Here is a 21,102-nt window from a genome sequence, read left to right on the forward strand (position 1 = left end):
ACCATGACATGTTCCCTGCCACTGCCAGTTTGTCATCGGAGCTACCCACACATGTAAAGTGGTAACCTAATAAACAACGGTTTGTATCATGTAATGCATTCCTGGCACTCCAGGTTATAGACGACGTCGCACCGAATTCGGCCTAAAGCATGTCTTGCATTACTAAGCAACCTGAGGTCTATATCCTGCAAGAGGTCAGTGGCACTCCAAAATGTACAGCTTAGATACGCTTACAATCCATATTTGGTCATGACATAGTTTAGCTGTACTTCAAACCAATTTTGCAAGCTCAGTTTTCATTCTGATATATTAGACTGGAAATCATCCACTAACGATCGTTTGAGAGCTGGAGGCCGAACTAATCAGAAAATGATGGGATGTGGATATGATACTGACCGTATAAATGTTATTTAGATCTATGGCGCCTCCAGCCAAAGCAAATATCTGTTCATCTTTGCCAGACCTCAGTAAGCAAATTACCCTTAAAGGCTAGCTTTAAGACGCTAATAGTTGAGCATTAAAGCCAATACATTAAAAGTTTGAGAAATCCCCAGAAATTTCATTTCTCATCAATCCCAGTCTTAACTTTTCAGTTCAAAATGCAGCACGTTAGATGTTAAAAGCCCAACCAGCATAACCAAAAAAAATCACATCATGGTTGATTTTGGCCAGAAGGAGACATTTAAGCAACTGATCCACATGCAATGTGAAACTCTACTCGGTGCAATGAAGAGATCAAAGGAGTGTGGAAACAAAAACAGGAGGGAATCTGTCACGCCATACCTCCATCTACGCTGCGTCTGCCTCGACTCCCACATTCTCTCCCCAACTCCATTCAATATCGCATAGAAACCATTTCCACTGCTAATGAATGCTCCCCAGCAAAGACTTGGCAATCTGCGAGTTGCATTCCGTTCTTGTGCAGTCCATAACTCATTACTACGGCTTTCACACATACATTTCAGGCATAATGTCACCTCCATCACGCTAATCATGAATGTGGGAATACAAGAGAGTCTTTTCCGTCGCTGAAAACAAAATATGCATTGTCTTGGGTTGCCAGTTCCTGCTAATTATTTGTGACGCAGCTCAGTGTACGGCAGGAAGTAAGTTGCAGAAGGGATGATGAGTCAGTGTCTTCTAAAACAGCGGCTGGTTATGGTTCAAAAGTGCCGTCCCACCTGTTTTCACACTTCCTATTTAAAAGAACCATGCATTGTTGCTGCACCAATTTTTGTAGTTAATATGAAGCTATATGTTTTAAAAGGAGCTTTCTGCCAGTAGACCTGCATTAGCAGCTGCTTTATACAACTCAACAGTGTGAAAAGCATTTCAATACTGTAATTATGCATACTTCAATGCTTTTATCCAGCATAAAGACATTTCCTTGTGATTATTGCTGCTATTACAAAACAGACAAATAAAAATAAAAATGCATATTACTGGTAGCAGTAATAAGTCAGTTTCAAAGTTTTTCATCAAGGCAAATGGAAGATTTATAAGACATTTTAATGCCACTTGGAATTAGATATACGACTTATATTATCTCTGAAATGAAGATGAAAAAAGATTCTGCCTAATTTGGCTTATTGTTAAGCTGCGGAACAGCAGACACGTCTTCAAGGACTTCGGAAGACCTTGAGTAAAAGGCGAGGTACACAACATAATGTATGATCTAATAAATACCGGTAAACACCTTCGTAAATCAGCTGTCACACGTCATTTAATATACGAAATGCTCAAAGTGGAATAAGAGATATATTTTTAGGTATTTTAATTGGCACTGCGGGAAGTAAGGACAAAATAAGACCAATTACATGTCTGCTGCTTTTCTCCCTCCTTCTGTTTAATGAACTGCTCTGCTGTGTAATTAACATCCTCTTATGGTCATATTGTTGCACTCACTGCACAAAAACTCACAGTTTTACTCTCCAGTTCCTTTTTTTACAATTCTGCCTGAAAGAGACCCCCCCCCCCCCCCCCCCCCATCAACTGCCTTTTGTGTCCAAACCAAACCATGCCTGCTACAAGACATCCAGCATTCAACCTTCATGTAAGGTTAATTGCATCTCCCTTGATCCATTGAATTCAGTCCGATATATCCAATGGGACAACAACGTTCCTTTACAGCTCCCACTTTCCCTTCATCTCCTCACTGTCTTTGGTGAACAGATGGAACTTCACGCACCAAAGAACCAAACCAAAAGGGTTAATAGCAGGTAACGGGGACACGAAACGGGGAGATCTGTCCCTTAGAGTGCTGACAGGGAACAGCAACCACCATTTCTCAGAGCGACAGAAGAGAGAGAGGGGGACGCGGGGAGTTGGATGGAAGAAGGGACGAAAGAGAGACAGACGAATGATGCATGGATAAACTGAGAGAGAGAGAGAAAAAAAACGAGAGCGAAGGAGGGAGGATGAGAGAAAGAGAGACCACAGGAAAACAACCCTAAAGATAGACAGTCAGGAAAAGGGAACATACTGTATGACATCTGAAGGTATAAGTGGCAGCCTAGAGCATTGACTTGTTTGTATTGAGATGGAAGGCTACATGAGTGTGCCGATGTGTAATCGGCCTGATGAGCCATGTTGTGTAATGGTACGAGACGGGGCAAAGACAACGGGGTAAAACTACTACGACGGTGCACTTACAGGACATGTAAAGGGCTGATTGGGTTTGTGCTCTTATGTCTTAGTCATGAGTTTGCTTTGCTCAAACAGATGGCACACAGAGAGAGTATCAATCTGGAATCTTAAGATTCACTTAGAGCCAAATTTAAAAAAAAAAAGCACGATGTAATCCATTCACCTCGTAACAAGAGCGCTTGAACACTTCGGCACGCAGAGGCATTCAAAGCAACCGAACATCAGGCACGGTCCCTCGTACAGTCAGTTGAGCTCAGCAGGCTTCGTCAGAACGTGGTCCAACAACGAGCTGATTTATGTGCAGCGACATTTCAACACTCTCCTGACAACTCTGTGTACATTTTTTGTCACAATTTGACAGGGCATTAATGCTGGGGCACCGGCTTACTGCGTTTTGGATTATCAGCGGGCATCGCTTCAGGAATCCTGACATATTGCTGTGATACCTTCCAAGCAAATAAAAGGTACAAGTTCACTATAGAGGATCAATGACATGCATCAAATTCTACATAAATGTGACAGGAACAGTTCAGGTTACTGCTCTTCTGTTGGAAGAATGAGGATTATGCCCTATATAATTCCTAACAAAACTGATTAAATGTAAATAACCAAAAGTGTCTGTTTCTCTGAGTCTAACCCCCCTAAAAACATAAGCAGAGGGACAGAACTGTTTCACATGCATGACAGCAACACATGAATTTCACTGCTGAATCATTCTAATAACAAGAGTCTGCAATCCTCGGTGCAGCTGGGTCCAGGTCCCCTTATGGTCTTACAGCCACGGGAGACTTTGAAGCAAAATATAAAAAAATATTTAATTTCACCAAAAGGATGAAAACACGTTCATCTCTGGTGTCACTCTCAGCACACACACAGAATGCAGGTCCAGTTTGGAAGCTGACTAAACAAACAACACAGATCTGTCCATAAAAGGCAAAACATCAAAAGCCAGACCGCGAGTCCATAAAGCACCAGGTGTTTTAAAGTGGAGCATCATCAGCAGACTAATTAATAGACGTGGGTCCATTCAAGACAAAGCCAGACAATCCCAGTGGGTGGTGGTGAGGGGAAAATAACCACCGGTTCCCGTCTCTATTCCCAGGCGGCTCCCTCTCTCACAGCCCGGCGTGTTCGAGCGCTGCCACGACCCCGAAGCCCACACAGACCCAGAAGCAGACGTCTCTGCGCGGCGCGGCGGGAATGGGGGTTACGGTCACCTACCAGCTTTACATGCGGAACTCTCTTTTCTTCTGTCATCTTGAAAAGTAGCCCGAAATGAAGTTAGAAGAAACACCAAAAGTGGCGGCGGACGGACGGGACGGGGACGGGGACGTCGAACCGAACCCTGAAGAGGACTCCTTCACCCCCCCTCCAAGTCTGGTCCACACGGCGCGGCGCTAAAACAGCAGCCCGGTGCGTTCAGTTAGTGGGGCTGCAGCGCTCCGCTGGCGACAGCAGCGCCCAGGCAAGCAAGTTTGGGGAAATGAGAGAGGGAAAGAGACGCGCACACAGCGAGGGAGAGAGGGAGGGAGGGAGGGAGAGCAGCCAGACAATCACAGGAAAGCGGCTCCTCCTACCCGCACAATACGAAACGCAAAGGATGAAGCTTCGGCGCGGAGCGGGACGCTTCACTCCCCAACGCGCCGCCGATAACTCCGCACGTCACACTCGTCACACCGTCTATTGGGCGACGACAGCTGTCGACTTCATGAAAACTACTATCCACTTCATGAAAATAAGTTGCCTGGTAACAACCAGCGACGACGGTCGCACAACGGGGTCACCTGACCTCACCTGTAGATAGAGGAGATGACAGCAGCAGGTCCCAGCCCGCATGACGGATGGATTCATGCGCACAATCATCTGCATTTCCTTCATCCTGGAAACATGATGTAACCTCGAGTAATAAAGCAGGCCTGAGATATTAAAAGTCCTGCGTTTGTTGATTAGTAGCAATGAGTCAAACAGGGAGGTAATACCATGTTCTATTGTGTAAAAAAAAAAAAAAAGGCCCAAAGGCAGCAATTATAATATTCATAGATTTCTACTTGGGCAAAAGTGGTTTATAATAATGGCAATATCACACTTTAATTTCCTGGATTAATTATATTATTCTGTGTGTGTGTGTGTGTGTGTGTGTGTGTGTGTGTGTGTGTGTGTGTGTGTGTGTCTGGAAACAGTGCATAGGTTAAGATGTTTTGCAGAGATTTCCAGCAGAATCTAGCGTGCTGTTGCAGATCTCTGCTACTTTAGGCTCCATCAGACTCCATTACATTACAAACTGCATTAACAGCATGTGTTATCAAAGGCAGCCTTTATACATTGAGTCAATAAACAAACCTTAACTGAAGCCACTCAGGCTTGAATCAGGTTCCAGGTGTTCTTTTTTTTTTATGTAGACCTTATAGTCTGTGATTTGAAAGATTTCTGGCTGTGCTGACTCAGCACTGCTGAGCATTTTGTAGGAGAATGCACTTGTTGGAGATCCCAAATGTCTACCGCACACTCTTTAGTTTGGAATCATTTAAAAAAAAATCAGTGGCATGAAGGTGCAACACAGTAGAACAGTGCCAGACAAGGTGTGGTCCAACAACAGGCGTGCTCTACCACTATCAACAACAGCCACCACAAACTGTCTGAAGGCCTGTCTGTTTCTTTGAGCCTTCTGTTTACTATATTTACCTGTCTGTATTCACTACTATCTACAAATACAGATGCCGTGCCCTTTCCTTGTCTTGATAACTGTTTGTGGACCCTCTCTTTGCCAAACCCATCTTCCCGTCTGCAGCAAAGTCGGCCCTCCCAGTATGCAAAACGTTCTGCGCTGTACATGGTAGAGTCGCTCTGTCTGCTGTGCTTGTTTTCCCACGAGATACTGGAAAAACTCGTCACTGCGGAGCCAAGATGGTGTTCCCAAATGATAAGAACACTTTTTCTTAAGTGCACGTATTGAACAAGCCGCAACTTGAATTCCCACCGGGAGTATTTAGGATTTTAATAGGTCTTTAATATTTTAAACCTGACAGAATGGTTGCCTGACTTTGCAGATTTAGCCTGGATCCAGCCCCGGGCATCCACCAGTGCTCTCTTCACTGGACATTTAACTTTGCATAGACAGCTTTCATCATCCAGCAGTCTGAATGAACTCAGCAATGTGGTGCTGGACAGACGTTTACTTGTAGTTCAGAGCAACCACTTGCTGCTGTGCTGTGGGTGGTCAGAGGATTGTTCCGGATCATCTTGATAGGTTTCATTTTCTTCAATCTGTCAATCTATCATAGCCTCTGAGACTCACTTGCTACTACAATACCAGCTAGCTATTACACCATACTCCCATGTGATGACACGACTTTTTACACAACTGATAAAAACTGATTACAGTTGTAGCAATTTCATTTAAAAATGCTCTTTTTTTCCGCCAGGCCTGATGGCACACCGCTCACATGAAAGCTGTCACTTGCTCTAATTCCACTGCCTCTGCTGCTCCTGGTCATAAAGCACTTTTTAAAGAAAAGGCCCTCATCCATCCGAGAGACCTGTCAAGTCCATCCGCTCTTCTAATTTCTCGAGTCTTTGCCCCTTCTCTCCTCCGGAGGAACCCGATCTCATAGTGCCATCTTGATGCATGTCTCAATTCCAAAAACACAGGCTCGCAGGAGGAGTAACGACTTTTCAGCAAGAGGCCTGACGCATAATGTCACGTCGTGAGTTGAAAACTAAAATTTGAAAGTTGTCATGGAGACCGTTATGCTCATCTGACTAAATACAGCGGTAGGCCATAATAAATACATTGACAGATGATGCAGCTGTGCCACATGTCATATTTAATTGACGTCATTTTTTCAGAAAAAAGCCCCATGGCAGAAATGTCTAATTTTGTTACATTTCGTCTCTCCTCACATCTCTTCCTTGCCTCCGCCGCTCACGTCTCAGGTGGAGAGACTCAGACGTGAGGAGAGAATGTAAGAAAAGGAAGTAATTATCTTTCCTCCCTATTCCCTGCTGTGCTAAGTTTGCTGCTTCTTTGGGGGTGGTGACGAGGTCAGAGCTTACACACCAAACAGCTATGCTATGCCTTGTAGGTTGTTTAATATATATATATATATATATATATATACACTGCTCAGAAAAGTGAGGAACACTGAAATCACACATCAGATCTTCATGATTGACATCAGATTATTCAAGTTGAAAATCTTTACTGATGTACATTGTATAAGCTTGAGAACAAAATTACATAGCAAAGGTCAAACCAAACCTACCAACCCATTGAGGGCTGAATTCAAAATCACCACCATATTTAAAGTAAAACTGCACCAGGAGGAACCCAGATACTGGTCCTGCTGCATGGCTTGATGCCCTTCAACAGTCCAGCTCTCCTTTTGTAACATCTCGAGACTGTGCGGGGAGATTTAGCAAACCTTCTCACGGCCACACGTACTGATGTACCGTCCTGGAGAAGCAGTACTACCTGTGTAACCTGATTGGGCTGCAGGTACCGCCTCATGTTACAAGTTCTGACAAGGACATGAGAATCAGTGAAATTGATTCACAATCACTTCCTAAATGGACAGATTGATAACCTTAAAGTTCAACTGACTTGGTATTACACCATATCTTAAATAGAAAGTTACTTGGGAAACAATTAATTTTGACTCATGATGCTGGGACACTGATATTGCTGAATTACTGTACGGTAACATTGTATTGAAGCAGCATTTATTTTAATAAAAAGGTTGCTTAGAAAATAAAAGACACGCTAAAAAGTGTGGTGAGTACATATTAAAGACAGACTGAAGGACAGAATGAGGACAGGCTGGGGGACTGAGGTTTGCTGTCGGCAGTAGACACACTGGCCACTGGAGACTTGGCCCCACTATTGTGGTTCTGTGGCCCAGGCCTGGGACATATAACATATCATATTACCATCAGCGCCAGTGCTTTAACAATGTTAGTGTGTGTGTGTATGCACTCAGAAGTGCATGACAAATCACCGACACCACCGCAGTGTGTGTCCAGAGGAAATACATCTCTCTTCCTCTTTCCTCTCCCAGCCTACAGATCATCAGGGATTTATTGTACAGAAGCTGGCTGTCTCTCTACTGCAGCAACATGAAGTGATCGGGGAAAACACTCACAGCAGCGACAGAAAAAAAAAAACCTTTGTTCCCTTTGGAAAGTAGGAAGTGTTTTTGGCCGGGTGCAGAAACCTCAAGAGGGTGATCTGGTGTTCTGTGCCTTGGTTGCGTTTCTAACTATTGTGGTGTGCTAATGCATACGCTGCTCAGTAGCTGTGGCTGATGACAATCACTTTTCATTATATTGTCTCACTTCATTTCATTTTTTAGTAATGTGACAGCGCTTCACAAAGCACTCCAGACAACTTAGATTTATTTCCCTATTGTTTTATTGTGATAAAATGCCACAGCTTAAGTGTGGTTAAAGGTGGCATCCTCGAGGCCTCGGCGCCCTCATAAACAGATCAATAATACTCCGAAGGCGGTGCTGGGTGTGGCATCGCTCCGTCGGCTTTCCATTAGTGTCGCCACCTTGAATCTGATATTTTCCCCCACAGAGTCAGGCTGCAGACGTTCTGTTTTCACATCCACTTATATAGACATAAAGCACAGTTCATATTTTTGTATTATAAACATAAATTTAAAAAAAAGTGGAGAACTGAACGCCATGTGGGTTTTATAGAATTGAGAGCTTTGCCATCTGGAGTCCTTTAAAATACAGATCAACACAATTCTAACTGAGCAGGCGGATGTAAACTATCTACTACACATTCTCAAAGTGTCAGCTCTGGAGGGAGTGCCCAGACTTTCTTATCAGTCCCATTGCCTTTTTCACCCTCTGTCTCCTCAACAAAGACAGGCTGGAGCCAAACACAAGACACGGAGCCGACTCTAAGGAGCCACTGCAACACTTTTTGTTTGTAGTGAACACAAAAAAAGATTCCTTATAAGGTCAATAATAAGTCTAGCATAGGTAAATAGTAGATGGTTCGTGCATGTTTGTCATCAACACCATTAACCCCATTTGTGAAATGAGACACACGAGACACCAATATGCAACACAAGCAATTCAAATATTTAAATTAAAAGGGCTAAATATATATTCTGACAAAATGATCCTACTCACTATTTGACCTTTGCTGCTGAAATGCGAATGTGGACTCATTCCACACATCCGGTACACGTTGACAAGTATAAACAGTGATTTTAAGAGCCCCTTAACACTGTTTGTCATAATTACAGTGTTTATCAAGCTCCTAATGTTTCTACCGTGATTTAAATATTAAAGAACAGATGCATTTATGGGCTTTGGGCTGTAAATGCATCTGAGGTCTGATGGAGACTGAAGCTTGAAACAGTCATGTTAGGAGGAATTCACCACACAGAACGTGTATTTTATGGTTTATGTGTCCATCAGTGTATAACGTAGGAACTTAAAGTGATGGTTCGGAGTGAAATGCACCCTAGGTAATTTCCACCATGACATCCAGCCAAATACCCCCTCAGAAGCATTTTTAGCGATGGTCAGCATTGGTCAAGATAGCCGCTATCAGCCGAATGGCTTAGTACTAGCGCCATGGTACAGGGGGTATATAACGTAAATTACCCCACTAATAATGCATGGAATGTTACCAAACTTCTGCAGTAGTACACATAGGGTCTGTACTCACAAAACAAGGCATTTGAAAGTTTGTAAGTACACCAGGAGTTTATTTAAAAGAACACTTGCCTGATAGCACACAACAACACATTTTTATAAATGCTTGTATTATCAGGTCAACAAGTGTTGACAAGTGTTGACCTGATAATACAAGCATTTATAAACATTTAGCGAAACTTTTTCATACTCTCGCGTGAAACTCGCGTCACGGCATCGGCTTGGTAAACACGGAAGTAGCGTCTACGCTGCGGTAGCATAGCAGCCGAGGATAGAAGCTATCGGGCAAGTGTTCTTTGAAATAAACTCCTGGTGTACTTACAAACTTTCAAATGCCTCGTTTTGTGAGTACAGACCCTATGTGTACTACTGCAGAAGTTTGATAACATTCCATGCATTATTAGTGGGGTAATTTACGAGATATACCCCCTGTACCATGGCGCTAGTACTAAGCCATTCGGCTGATAGCGGCTATCTTGACCAATGTTGACCATCGCTAAAAATGCTTCCGAGGGGGTATTTGGCTGGATGTCATGGTGGAAATTACCTAGGGTGCATTTCACTCCGAACCATCACTTTAAGTCATTGCTACTATCATGTCTTTCAGGAGATATACTTAAAGTTACTGTGAGGAACCTTTAACTGACTCTATTTAATACAGATGACCTGTATAGCTATTTCTATGTAGTTATTGGGAAGAATTCCATGAAAAATCTGACCAGAAACTCCCTTAGCAACCAGCCCACCATGGACAGACCCGGATCCGGCTTCCAAACCAATGTTTCATGACAACACTGTAATATTCATGTAACTCCATCTGATAAATCTTAGCATGGCTGTCTGAACCTTTAAGTCAAACAGAGCTATATAAACTTGTTTCCATAACGTCATGTTGGTGTTTTCTGCTCGAGTAGCTGCTCGGCTTGGGAACGTGCAGCTTGTTGTCAGCTGTCAGACTCTTTAGGATCAGGGGAGCTGCTTTTCTTCCCCCTCTAATGATTGTTTTGGTCTACTATGGCACTGGTGACATTGTAGCACGGAACTGGATCACAGTTAGCAGACTGGTTTGTTTCCGGAGGCCAGGGGAGGACTTGCTTGTGTGTGTTGCAGTTCGTTTTTAAAAACAGCCCAACTGGGAAACATAAGCGTTAACGTCCCCACACTATCACTGGTGTCTGTCACAAACCATTAATAATATATCATTTATGTCATAATGACCTGATGAATTGCAGGGGTGGATTTGAAATGGCTCACCGAAACAGAAGTGAGAAGCGATTGTAGGAAAACAACCTGTGCGTGTCTGAAACAGACTTCACACACGAGGGCAGGATGTGGGAGTTCACAAGCAAATTTAAATTCTTTCACCTACATTCCCCCAACAAATCCGTCCCGAACAATGGCGTGGTTGCAGAAATGTAACATCCACCCTCCTGTTCGCCCTCAGGTTAGCACTGTTAGCGGCTCTGGTGCCGTTGTTTGAACTGTTAGCACTGTTAGCTGCAAGCCACCAGCTCAGCCGTTACCATATTGAGGGCCATATGTTCCCAATCTTGTATTTTGCACTTTTCATTCACTACTTGTCTCTCTTTAGACATTCTTCATAGGGCACCCTTTATTATTTAAATTGCAGATATATTTACCCTTACTTTCTACTGAAATGAAAAGTCATATTTTTCTGTTCAACTTATCATCCTTTAAGCTTACTTATAAATGTGAAAATCTTGCATGAAAATAATATAAAAGTCTAGCCTATATGAGAGTGATATCAGGTGTCAGTGATGTGTGGAACTGGTCCTACACTTTTGATTTCATTTGGATCACGGGTCAGGCCTTACAAAGACACTCCAAATTAGAGCACGGCTCAGTATTGGTCAATTATGTAGATAAGGTCAATTATGTAGATAAGGTCAATTACTGTATGTAGATAAGGTCAATTATGTAAAATGAGTACCTCACGTCCCCTGGGTAACATGTGAGTCGTTTAGGTTGTACAGACATTCGGATCTGGCTCCCTCACCTCATCTCCGTCACAGTCGATCAATAGCCCTCCTGCTAAGCACTTATGATTTCATTTCTCTGATTGCAAAGACCTCATGCTTCCTCTCAAGGTCCGGCTGCTAAAACCTGAGAACTCTGCACGTTGCATTAGTCGTAGCCTCCATAACTTTTTCTCTGCACAGGTCTACTGTGCAAGAAGTGAGCGGTTCTCAGACTATCAGGTGGCATGAAGGGAGGCTGCACTGAGGACAGTTTCTGTGACAGATGACAGATGAGAAACGCTCAACATGATCAGTCACTCTATATATGACGCATATGCAATATGCACACACACACACACACACACACACACACACACACACACACACACACACACACACACACACACACACACACACACACACACTTCAAATAACACTGGCTCCACCATAAAAAAGTCCCTCAGTGAATTTTTATTACATAACCTCACAACACAACTACACCGAGAATGACAGATTATGTATATGACAGTCAACTGAATTGAAATAATCACACACCGCAGTGTTGGATTAAAACCTGTGTGTGTGTGTGTGTGTGTGTGTGTGTGTGTGTGTGTGTGTGTGCTACTGCACCAAAAGGCAAGCAACAGAAGTGGGAAAGATAAAAAGCCTGTTATGGAGACTGGAGACATAAAAAAAACAAAAACACAGAGGAGGCAGAGGAAATATGGGTCAGACAGAGAAAGACACTGGAAAGCTCAATGTACATGAGAATGTGTAAACATGTACAGGCCTAATCTCATTACGCCTCATCCTCCTGGGTCTGGGGCTTGATTAAAGCGGGAGATGAAAGAGGGAGAGGACGTAGACGGAGGTAGGAGGGAAGAAGGTGATTGAGTATCTTATAGAGAAGAACCAAATGGAGATTAAGGGATAGTGTGGAGCAGGCATTATGTGTGGTAAAGGATCTATACAGGGACGTGTGCAAAGAGTTGTGCACCATTCCAAGCACAGGTGGACGATATGAACGCGAGTGATATTTGTGCAATGACGTGTGAGAATGTAGGAGTCGTCTTTTACAAATGGACAGTAAATGTGTTGTGGTTCCTCTTCATTCTTTCAAGGGGATTTCTGTAAATCGACAGTGTGACTGATAGGGACAACTGCTAGAAATATATATATATATTTTAATGAAAACATCTGATCTCATTTGGATATGGAGATCGCCACCTCTCCTCTCCTTTCAACTATAGGGACTGTCCAGTAAATGATGATCAATATCACACATTTTAAGATTAAAATGAGGCCGATCAACATATGTATTTCTGCAAGAAGAGAACGGTCAATAAGAAAGTATAAACTGTAAAATACAGTAGTAGTAGTAGTAGTAGTAGTTGTGGCAGCAAAGGGATGATTTATGTATAATTCAGACCTAAGGGATGAGCAATCCAAACCCCCCACAATCTTTTCCTTAATTTATTATTAATATTCAGCATCAATTGCATGTCCTACTCACTTTCTTTAAATTGCTTAATTCTCGGTGCAGCAGCAAATGACCTCATGATTTTTTTAAAAGGCAACTCTCGGCCCAAAGCATTTTCCTTTGACGTGCACATCATGCACATTATCCTGCATGTATACACATTCCAGCTGCTCACGGGATGCAGTGCATTCCTATGGGGCAGGCTTGTCAATTTACATCTGATTGTTATTATAATAAATATAATTATGGAATGAGGGTGGCTCAAGGAAAAGTATCATTGTGAAATCTACCGAGGACAACGGAGGAATAGTGGAATACGCTACATCCGTGGTGGAAACCTGAGTGCCTGAGAGTTGTGTGTTGGTGCAACGTTACAGAAAGCGTAGTTTAGTGTTATCGAAAAGATTGTCAATTTCATCGCTGAATATTTAGACTTTAACAATGTGGATGAGGTCTTTGTGTTCAACAGCTGCCTTTATTTCCTTGAGTTATATTCTTTAAAACAGCGGGGCATCTAAAGGAAATAACATCCCCCTCAGAATTCTTGTTTATAACTGTACATTTTTAGATATTGATGCTAAACGTCTCATCACATAATAAACAATAAGAATGATAAAGCAAAACTGTGTTTCTGTCACTATTTCAAATCAATAAATACAATCGCGTTCATGAAAACAAACTATATGCGATCAATGTCTTTTCAAAACTGTGCAGAGAAGAGAATAAGAAATGTTTTCAGAGGAAAATCAAGCTGTTAATGAGTTAGTTCAGCCTCATTATTCTCTGCAGCTGAAGGATGTCCAGCTAGTAAATCACTTTGGAACAGGAAATTGTCTTCTCTCTTTGAGTTTTTACTGCAGGGCAAAAGAATGAAAGGAAGAAAGAAAAAGAAAATCGATATGAGTGTGAATTGATATTTTTAGGCGAACGGGGTTGTTACAGGTGTCAACAGCGATTATTCCACGTTGTCATGAGAACTGACACATTTCGTCATTGTTGTAAACCCCACACTGCCTTGTGATGAGCACCATAAACTGCCAAGAACGTACATATTTACTTAACATTCTTTTTGACAGTGGAGTACAAACATTACTACCCGGTCTAACAATGTCTGTGTGTGTGACTCACTGTGGGAAGAGAGGAGAAAGAAACAATCAATCTATCTGTTTTCTAAAAGAGAAGAACGGGTTAGAAGTTTACATAAGTAATGTGACATCTCCTCTCCTCCGTTTTACTGTACAAACTTCACAACTTATTATAGTACAGGTGAAAACCCCCTGCACTAAGGCCTTGGAGATAGAGGAGAGAGACGGACAGACAGCAGCAGATGGACAGGTAAACCTTTTCACTGCATGAACTGTATTTGAAAATGTGTGTGAGGAGGATGCTTCAGTAAACTACACCAGACCCAGCGTGCTTGAAACCTGCCATCTGCTTTTTCTCCAAGCAGAGTCTTGTCTATCAGAACTGCTTTGAGAGACTGAAAAGCAGGTAAATCTGCTCGGGGCCACTGACATAATACGTCTTCACCGGCTGTACTGAGAGTCGAGGATGCAGTCGATGCTGTTGCCGTCTGGTCCTTGTACACAACGTGTCTACACTGAGTAAGTAACGCAGGAGGCGAAGGGTTCCTTCAATAGACTAGCCTCCAGATGGTTGTAGGTCTGACCTGTGTTGAGCCTTGGTAGTGGATTGTGAGGAAATATGTTTTTTTTTGCAGAAGCATCACCATCATCCTAACAAGTAAAGAAAAAGTCGGGTTTTTTTGTAGTCAACATTCATATTTGTATGTATGAAACAATTTCCCTGTCTTCAAAGTCAGACGAGCCACTCAGTTCACTTATTATCCAAAGCTAGAAGACAGTTTCACTGGTTCCAGGTCATCTTTAAGTGTGTCTTTTCAAATGATCCTCCTTATCTGAAGGAATATCTAATTCCATACAGACCAAGTTATAGATTGAGACACACTGAGTATCCCTTCTTCACTGTTTCTTCTCCAAAGAAAGTGGTCGACGTACCTTTACATTTGAAGTCCCTTCAGACTGGACCAGCCTACCTGGGTGTTTAAGATCTATTGTTTCTTTGGACTCATTCAAAACATCTCTTTTTATTTACCTGCAAGCAAATAGTTGCTGTATATGTTTTTGTCGTGTATGACTCTTTTTGTTTGTTTTATATACCCAAATATTTGGTCTACATTTTGTTACCTCTTTCTTTTACTTATATATTTTGCCTCTTCATAATTGTCCATTAATGTATTATATATGCAGGTTGTCTTCAATAGGGAGATGGTGGGGCGGGTGCTATGGGGTGGAGGGAGAGCTTTAGCACATTTGCATGTGTTGAATTGTGTTGTATTGTGTTAGTCCCTTGAAAACGAGGTGATGCATCTCAAGGGGTTATCCTCTAAACAATACATTTCAATTTCAAACACGTGTGTGGTGTAAACATTACAGCCGAGCTATAGCAAGGCGATGGTGAAGAGAATAATTATGTATTATTAGGATTTATGTCTTTCAACGCAGATATTATTCTAAAAGACCATGTATGTCTCACTGAATCACGACCGTCATCATTCAATGCCAGAAAGCATCTGTATCCATATAGTTGTATCTATATGATATGCAAATGTAGGCATAGAAATGGTCTCATAGGTTGCATGCCAAGCACAATACACACACACACACACACACACACACACACACACACACACACAGACACACACACACACACACACACACACACACACACACACACACACACTACTTATTCTATTTTTACTTAAACTCCTGAAAAGGGGAGATGAATCCTCAAAGATATTTCCTAATCAGTAATGATTCAGGATATATTATGCACCATATATTATACACCTACTGTACCACTGCTGTGTGTTCTGATGCCAGTTAGATATCACTTCAGCTAATAACATTACCTCCACCACAACAAGACGTTTCCATCCACTCCTGTTTCCATCACGTCACCTCGCAAGATTTCACAACAACTCTTCTCCTTGAGGCTCTTTCTATAATTTAGCCAGACACTTATAATAATGATCAGAACCTGTCAGTGGCACAAAACAAGCCTTTTCATCGTGAATGTAAACTGACGATGCCAGCTTGCCTCAAAGGATTACATTGCAGCCAGTAAGCAGCTGGCGTCTGCAGTGCTCGCGCTCAATACTGGAACAATTTCACAAACGGTTGTGCCTGTTAGTCAGTCGGAGAAAACATATGTGAAAATAGCGTCCGGGTTGAAAAGTAAGGCGCTTTGACAGAAAAGCGTGCTGAAGTGACTGAAGGCTCCTTGGATGATAGTTCGGTGTGTTAACAAAGACTGATCGAATCCTTCTTGAAAGGAAAGAAGAGGCAGGTTAAGGGTGTTTTTTTGGGACAGCGCCACCAAGACACATTATAAGGGAGGATATTAGCATCAGCAAGGACCTGTTTTGTATTGTGCTACCTAGACTCGTGTGGACCCCTCATTTCACACCAGTAAGAGGCCATGTTGTGCTGACTTAGCATGACGACATTATTGTCTTTTGATTCAAGTTATTACTATAGTAAATTCAATAGAAATGGTCTGAAATTCCCATTGGACTTTGGCCGACCTTTACAAATGCATTTACAACCCAGACATTATCCCGGAGTAGAGAATTCCCCTTCATATAAGCTTTAAAAAAAAAAGAAGAATAAAGTAGAAAAATTAAATATAGTGCTCCCAGTTATTGACTGCGGGCCACTAATGCAGTGGCATTTCACACTTGAGGTATTTCCTCATACAGTCAGAGCAGACACCATGAAATAGCCTTTAAAAGGTAGAGTCAAAACACGCTCCACTCTCACATCTGCACGTCGTGCTGTTAAAGTGCCGTTAAGGTAGCCTGAGGTGTCTCGAGTCATGTTCTCCTGGCCTGCCCTCACTCAGCTTTTCATCCCCTCTTTGTCTTCATCTCCTTTTCCCCCCTCCACTCTTTGAAACGCTGACCTCCTCCTGTTTCCTCGCCATCTTCCCCATATCTACTCATTTACATACACAGTACCTCAACCCTTCTGCTACTTTCCTAGTGATCCCCTGATTCAGTGGTTCATTATCGTCTTCACGCCTCCTTTCTTATCCTCCGACTCATCCCTCGCCCCTCTTTCCCCCTCTCCTTCCTCATCACTCAAAAAGGAACAGCAGAGATCTTCATCAAGCCGACGTCAGGCATCTGTCAGAGTCCAGGCCCGGTCTCGGGCATGATTGATTTTCGGCCCACCTGCGTCTCTCGTAATGACCAACTGTCAGTTGTTTTACTGCCCAGCGCGGCCTCCCCCTCAGCATCACCTGTCACCGCAGCATCCAGAGGCTAAATCTCTCCGCCCAGGCCTCGAGTGCATTATCTAGCTTGTCATCAGATAAGATTTATGTAGGTAAACCATAGAACCCGTCTGTCCTCCGTCCAATTTAAAGAAACAAAAAAATCGATTGCATTCTGACTGCAAACACAATATCTCTTTTTACGCTTTAAGTTTTCAATTATTCCCAGGCAATGACTTCTCTGGCAGGAGCTAATAAATGTCTGTTTGGGTTTGCTCTCACGACGCTGTGTTTTGATTTGGTCTGGTAACGGCTTGTAAAACTGAGGCGGCAGACGATTTTGACTAGAATAGTCAAATAGAAACTGGAGGACGGCCACATATCGGAGCACAGGCGAGGCACATTTCCCGCGCGGCGAGCCAATATCATTTCAAGTGGGGACTCAGCACATCCTCTTGAATAGTTTGAATGGAAAGATTTTTTTATTTATCCACAAAGAAATATGCTATAACAAGTTAATGTCAGATCCACATGTTTTTTCTCTTGTATTGTTTTTCCTCAAGATCAAACTTCTCTTCCGCAGAGACAAAAATCTTACTTGTTCAGCTCTTTGATCCATTTGCTTTAATGGGACAGATAGCAGCTCACTTACGTTGTAGCAAACTGATCAAACAAATCTAGACATACTGAATGAGGAGACCAATCCTGACGCCGAACAAGCCATTTAAATTTCACCTTGATGGATGAAGTTCAATGGATTTTGTCGAAGGCACAAGATGTTACTCAACTAAACCCAGACCTCAGTGAGACACCAGGTGATGAAAACATGTCAGGAACACTTTCATGAACTCCTCCGTGTCCCGTGGCGATCTCCAGACTGAGATGGGATGGAAACAAGATCTTTGATCATCTACAGATGCCAGGTGCAACTTCCAGATCCGGAGTACGGCAAACTTTCAAGATCTCTCTTTCTCTACATTCTGTCGTTTTTTTTTGTCTCCCATAATCTTACTCTTTTGCCCCCCTCTTCTATCGTCCTCCTTCTCCTTGCCCTCTTTCTCTCCGTCTGCCTGGCAGGGGCAACTGAGTGCTCATGGAGATCAGGGATGCAGCAGAAGGCATCTTTGAAAGAGGGGCTCTGGCTGCAAACCTTTCATCTCGTGCTGTACCTGGCCAAGGCAGGCTGCAGGGTGCCTCGGCTGTCAGAAGGCACTCACCCGAAGATAAGGGATGAGACGGGGCAGAGAGGAAGGGCAAAAAAAAACAAAAAAATTGCCTCTGGTATTAATAATCTATTTATGCTTTTGCCTGGCTTTCAAAAAAAGAGGGAGTAAATGTAGATGAGTGAGAAACAGACATCAGAGGAAAAGAAGATGGAGAACAGAGAGAGGGCAAGTAGAGGAGGAGAGGGAAGATGAGAGATGGAGACACCCTTGTGGCTCATAGAGGAGAGCCAATTTACAATGCAGCTACTTGGGCCTCCCCTCCTGCTTCCAGATAAAACATGTCAAAAACAAAAGCCATTGAAACTGCTAAAGTCTGCTTATAAGTGGCAGTCCTGCTGTATTGACCAGAAAGCGTAGAGGAGCAACACAGACCGGGCATTTTTTTGCAAATGTTCAAAGAGCTGTAAACACTTTGCCAAAGCAGGGGAGGGAAACGATTGCTGCAGCATCACAACTTTGACAGCGATGCTGTGTGCATTATCTCCACATGCCACTGCTTGGCCTATTGCATCTGCTGCAGAGTGTGACTCCTCAATAGGCAGAGACTGAGCACTTGGAGAATGTGTGATGTTGCACAGCGAGAAAGGCAGACAGCGTGCTCCAGTGCCTGTGTGAGTAAAACGGGCTTCATGCTTCTTTTGGCGAGGCACATAATAACTCAAAAGCCACGACATTGACAGCGGCCGTCTATAACCGTGAAGGACTGTGAGTTTGACGAATGGATTCTCTCATAGCAGTTTACCTTTGTGGGTTCTGCATGAGAAAATCAGGAGGGACGATGCAAGGCGGCTCTGTCCTTAGCCCTAAATGCCACACCTGGGAACACAGGCGAGGATCATTACCGAGTCAGACCGCGTTGTTTAGGCTGAGAAAAATGCCGTTTACCTCAGACATGGCGAGCCATCTCAATTGTCTGTATCACACCGCAGCGAAATGGGAATTCATCTTTTAAGGCAGCAGGTATTTAAAGTGTAATCTGCCATCATTAAAATCAAACAAAGCCAGGATTTTTATACTGGATTTCTTTCTCCATCCCTGCTCCCTTTTGTATCAAACGCAACCCTGATCAAGTTCATATTCAATGTAAATGCTGCAAAGACAAACAGTGTATTCATGCACCCTAAAAAATGATATACAAACATCTCTGCCATAACAAACTCCAGGGCTATGTTGATGGTTCAATGCATTTCAAGCTATTCTTTTCTTCAACAATGGTTTCCGTGACAGAGCTGTGCACCCACTCAACCTGTGTATAATAAAGTCAAAAGGCTCCTCCGCTTCTTCCACACAAACACAGATAGCTTTGCGAGTGCGGAGCTCATCCGCCGGAAGAGGCTACGTGCTGTAAGCTCTTGTCAGGGGGAGGATACGCACCCGGGGAAAAGCCAGTGGAGTGGTCTTAAAAGACAAGAGGATGAGGAGGGAGTGCTGACGAGGCCCCGGACCCCAGCTATGCAACACAACAAGGGCATTATGTTTCCACTCAGCGGGGGGGCCGAGTCGGCTGCACGGCTCCTCGCGAGGCAAGGTGGCAGCTTAACAAAGCGAACCGTTTTAGACGTGAATGCGTCCGCTGCCGATCCAGTCATTTCAGTCAGCATGGCTCTCAGCAGGTACTCTTAATGTGAGGGTTTGATTCCTAATCATGGTCCTCATTCATCCCTTACATCTCAACTCACCTATTTCCATCATTTTCCACCTGCTTTCTATCTGACACACTTAATTTAATCTTATCATCATACCCATCATACCGTGGATGCGCAAAATTAAGTTGAGGCAGCGCTTCTTCAATCGAAAAAAAAAAAAAAAAAAAAAATAGAAGAGCAAGCCATAAATGAATAAATAGGTATTAGTCCACAGGCTGCTACGCCTGGGTTGCAATGGTAGAGAGGTGCTGACAGAGAGGCAAGTTGGGGTTGGAGAGGGAGAATCATGGGGAAGGATCCCGCAGAGTGGAGTTAAAAATAGAGTGGAGGAAGTGGCGGAAGAGGAGGGGGGAGGGGGACGACGTACCTGTGGGCTTGGAGGCAGCCTAGTTAGCAAGGAGCAGCACCACTGTGGATGAGGCTGGGCTGGAGAGGGAGACACAGAGAGAGGGAGGGATGGTGAGAAAGAGAGAGACACAGAGAGAGGGAGGGATGGAGACAATCGAGAGGAAAGGCATGAGGACAAAGTGAGGTGAAAACCAGACGACAGATAATGAGCAGAAAGGGAGACGAGGCGAAGGGTTGGGAGGAGATTCATGAGAAAACAAGTCAGATTAACATAAAACCCCAATTTTGAGTCGGAAACTGACAATTACTTCACAGTCTGCTGTGGATGTCAGCAATGACGAGCAGCAGTCCACATGCTGAACTTATAAATGTATCCCCAATACACACATAAACACATTGGGTGTTATATTGCAGGTGCGAGAACAATCCTTCCAGCTCATGTTGTCGACTAAGAACTACACTTACAAATGAAGCAGTTTTCTTCTTTCTATATTGGCAGGAGGAAGTCAAACAATGTTCAGTGCAATGTTCACTCAACGGTACAAAAGTGAAACTAAACTGGTGCATCCAGGTGCGTTTCTCTTTTCTTTTTTTTGTCAGGATTTAATAATTGGAGAATACAGGACATATAGCCCATAATTTAAGTCCCTCAAGCAATTCCAATGAGTCATCCATGACCAACGGAGAGGAAGGTTTGCCGAGGGCGACAGCGCCGAGCAGCTGGGTGGAAAACACCTCCACATTCTAAAGCTTCATCACTCGGGATATGTTGTAGAATTCAGCAAACATCAGGAAAATGCTCCATC

General features: G+C 43.2%; 1 protein-coding gene across 3 annotated transcripts in view; it reads right to left on the reverse strand.

The window, feature by feature from the left end:
* mid2 (midline 2) overlaps nucleotides 1-20,374 on the reverse strand; it is a 96,271-nt gene extending 75,897 nt beyond the window's left edge. For 2 of the 3 annotated variants that reach the window (XM_084009023.1, XM_084009021.1), the window contains exon 1: nucleotides 3,868-4,102. The gene's annotated coding sequence lies outside the window, so the exon portion shown is untranslated. Of the gene's footprint in view, nucleotides 1-3,867; nucleotides 4,103-20,315 lie in introns of those variants that run through there. The other variant, XM_084009022.1, reaches the window with a different exon arrangement.
* Between the last annotated feature and the right edge of the window lie 728 nt (nucleotides 20,375-21,102).

Source organism: Eutrigla gurnardus (genome assembly GCF_963514095.1).
Source record: "Eutrigla gurnardus genome assembly, chromosome: 5".
Lineage (NCBI taxonomy): Eukaryota > Metazoa > Chordata > Actinopteri > Perciformes > Triglidae > Eutrigla > Eutrigla gurnardus.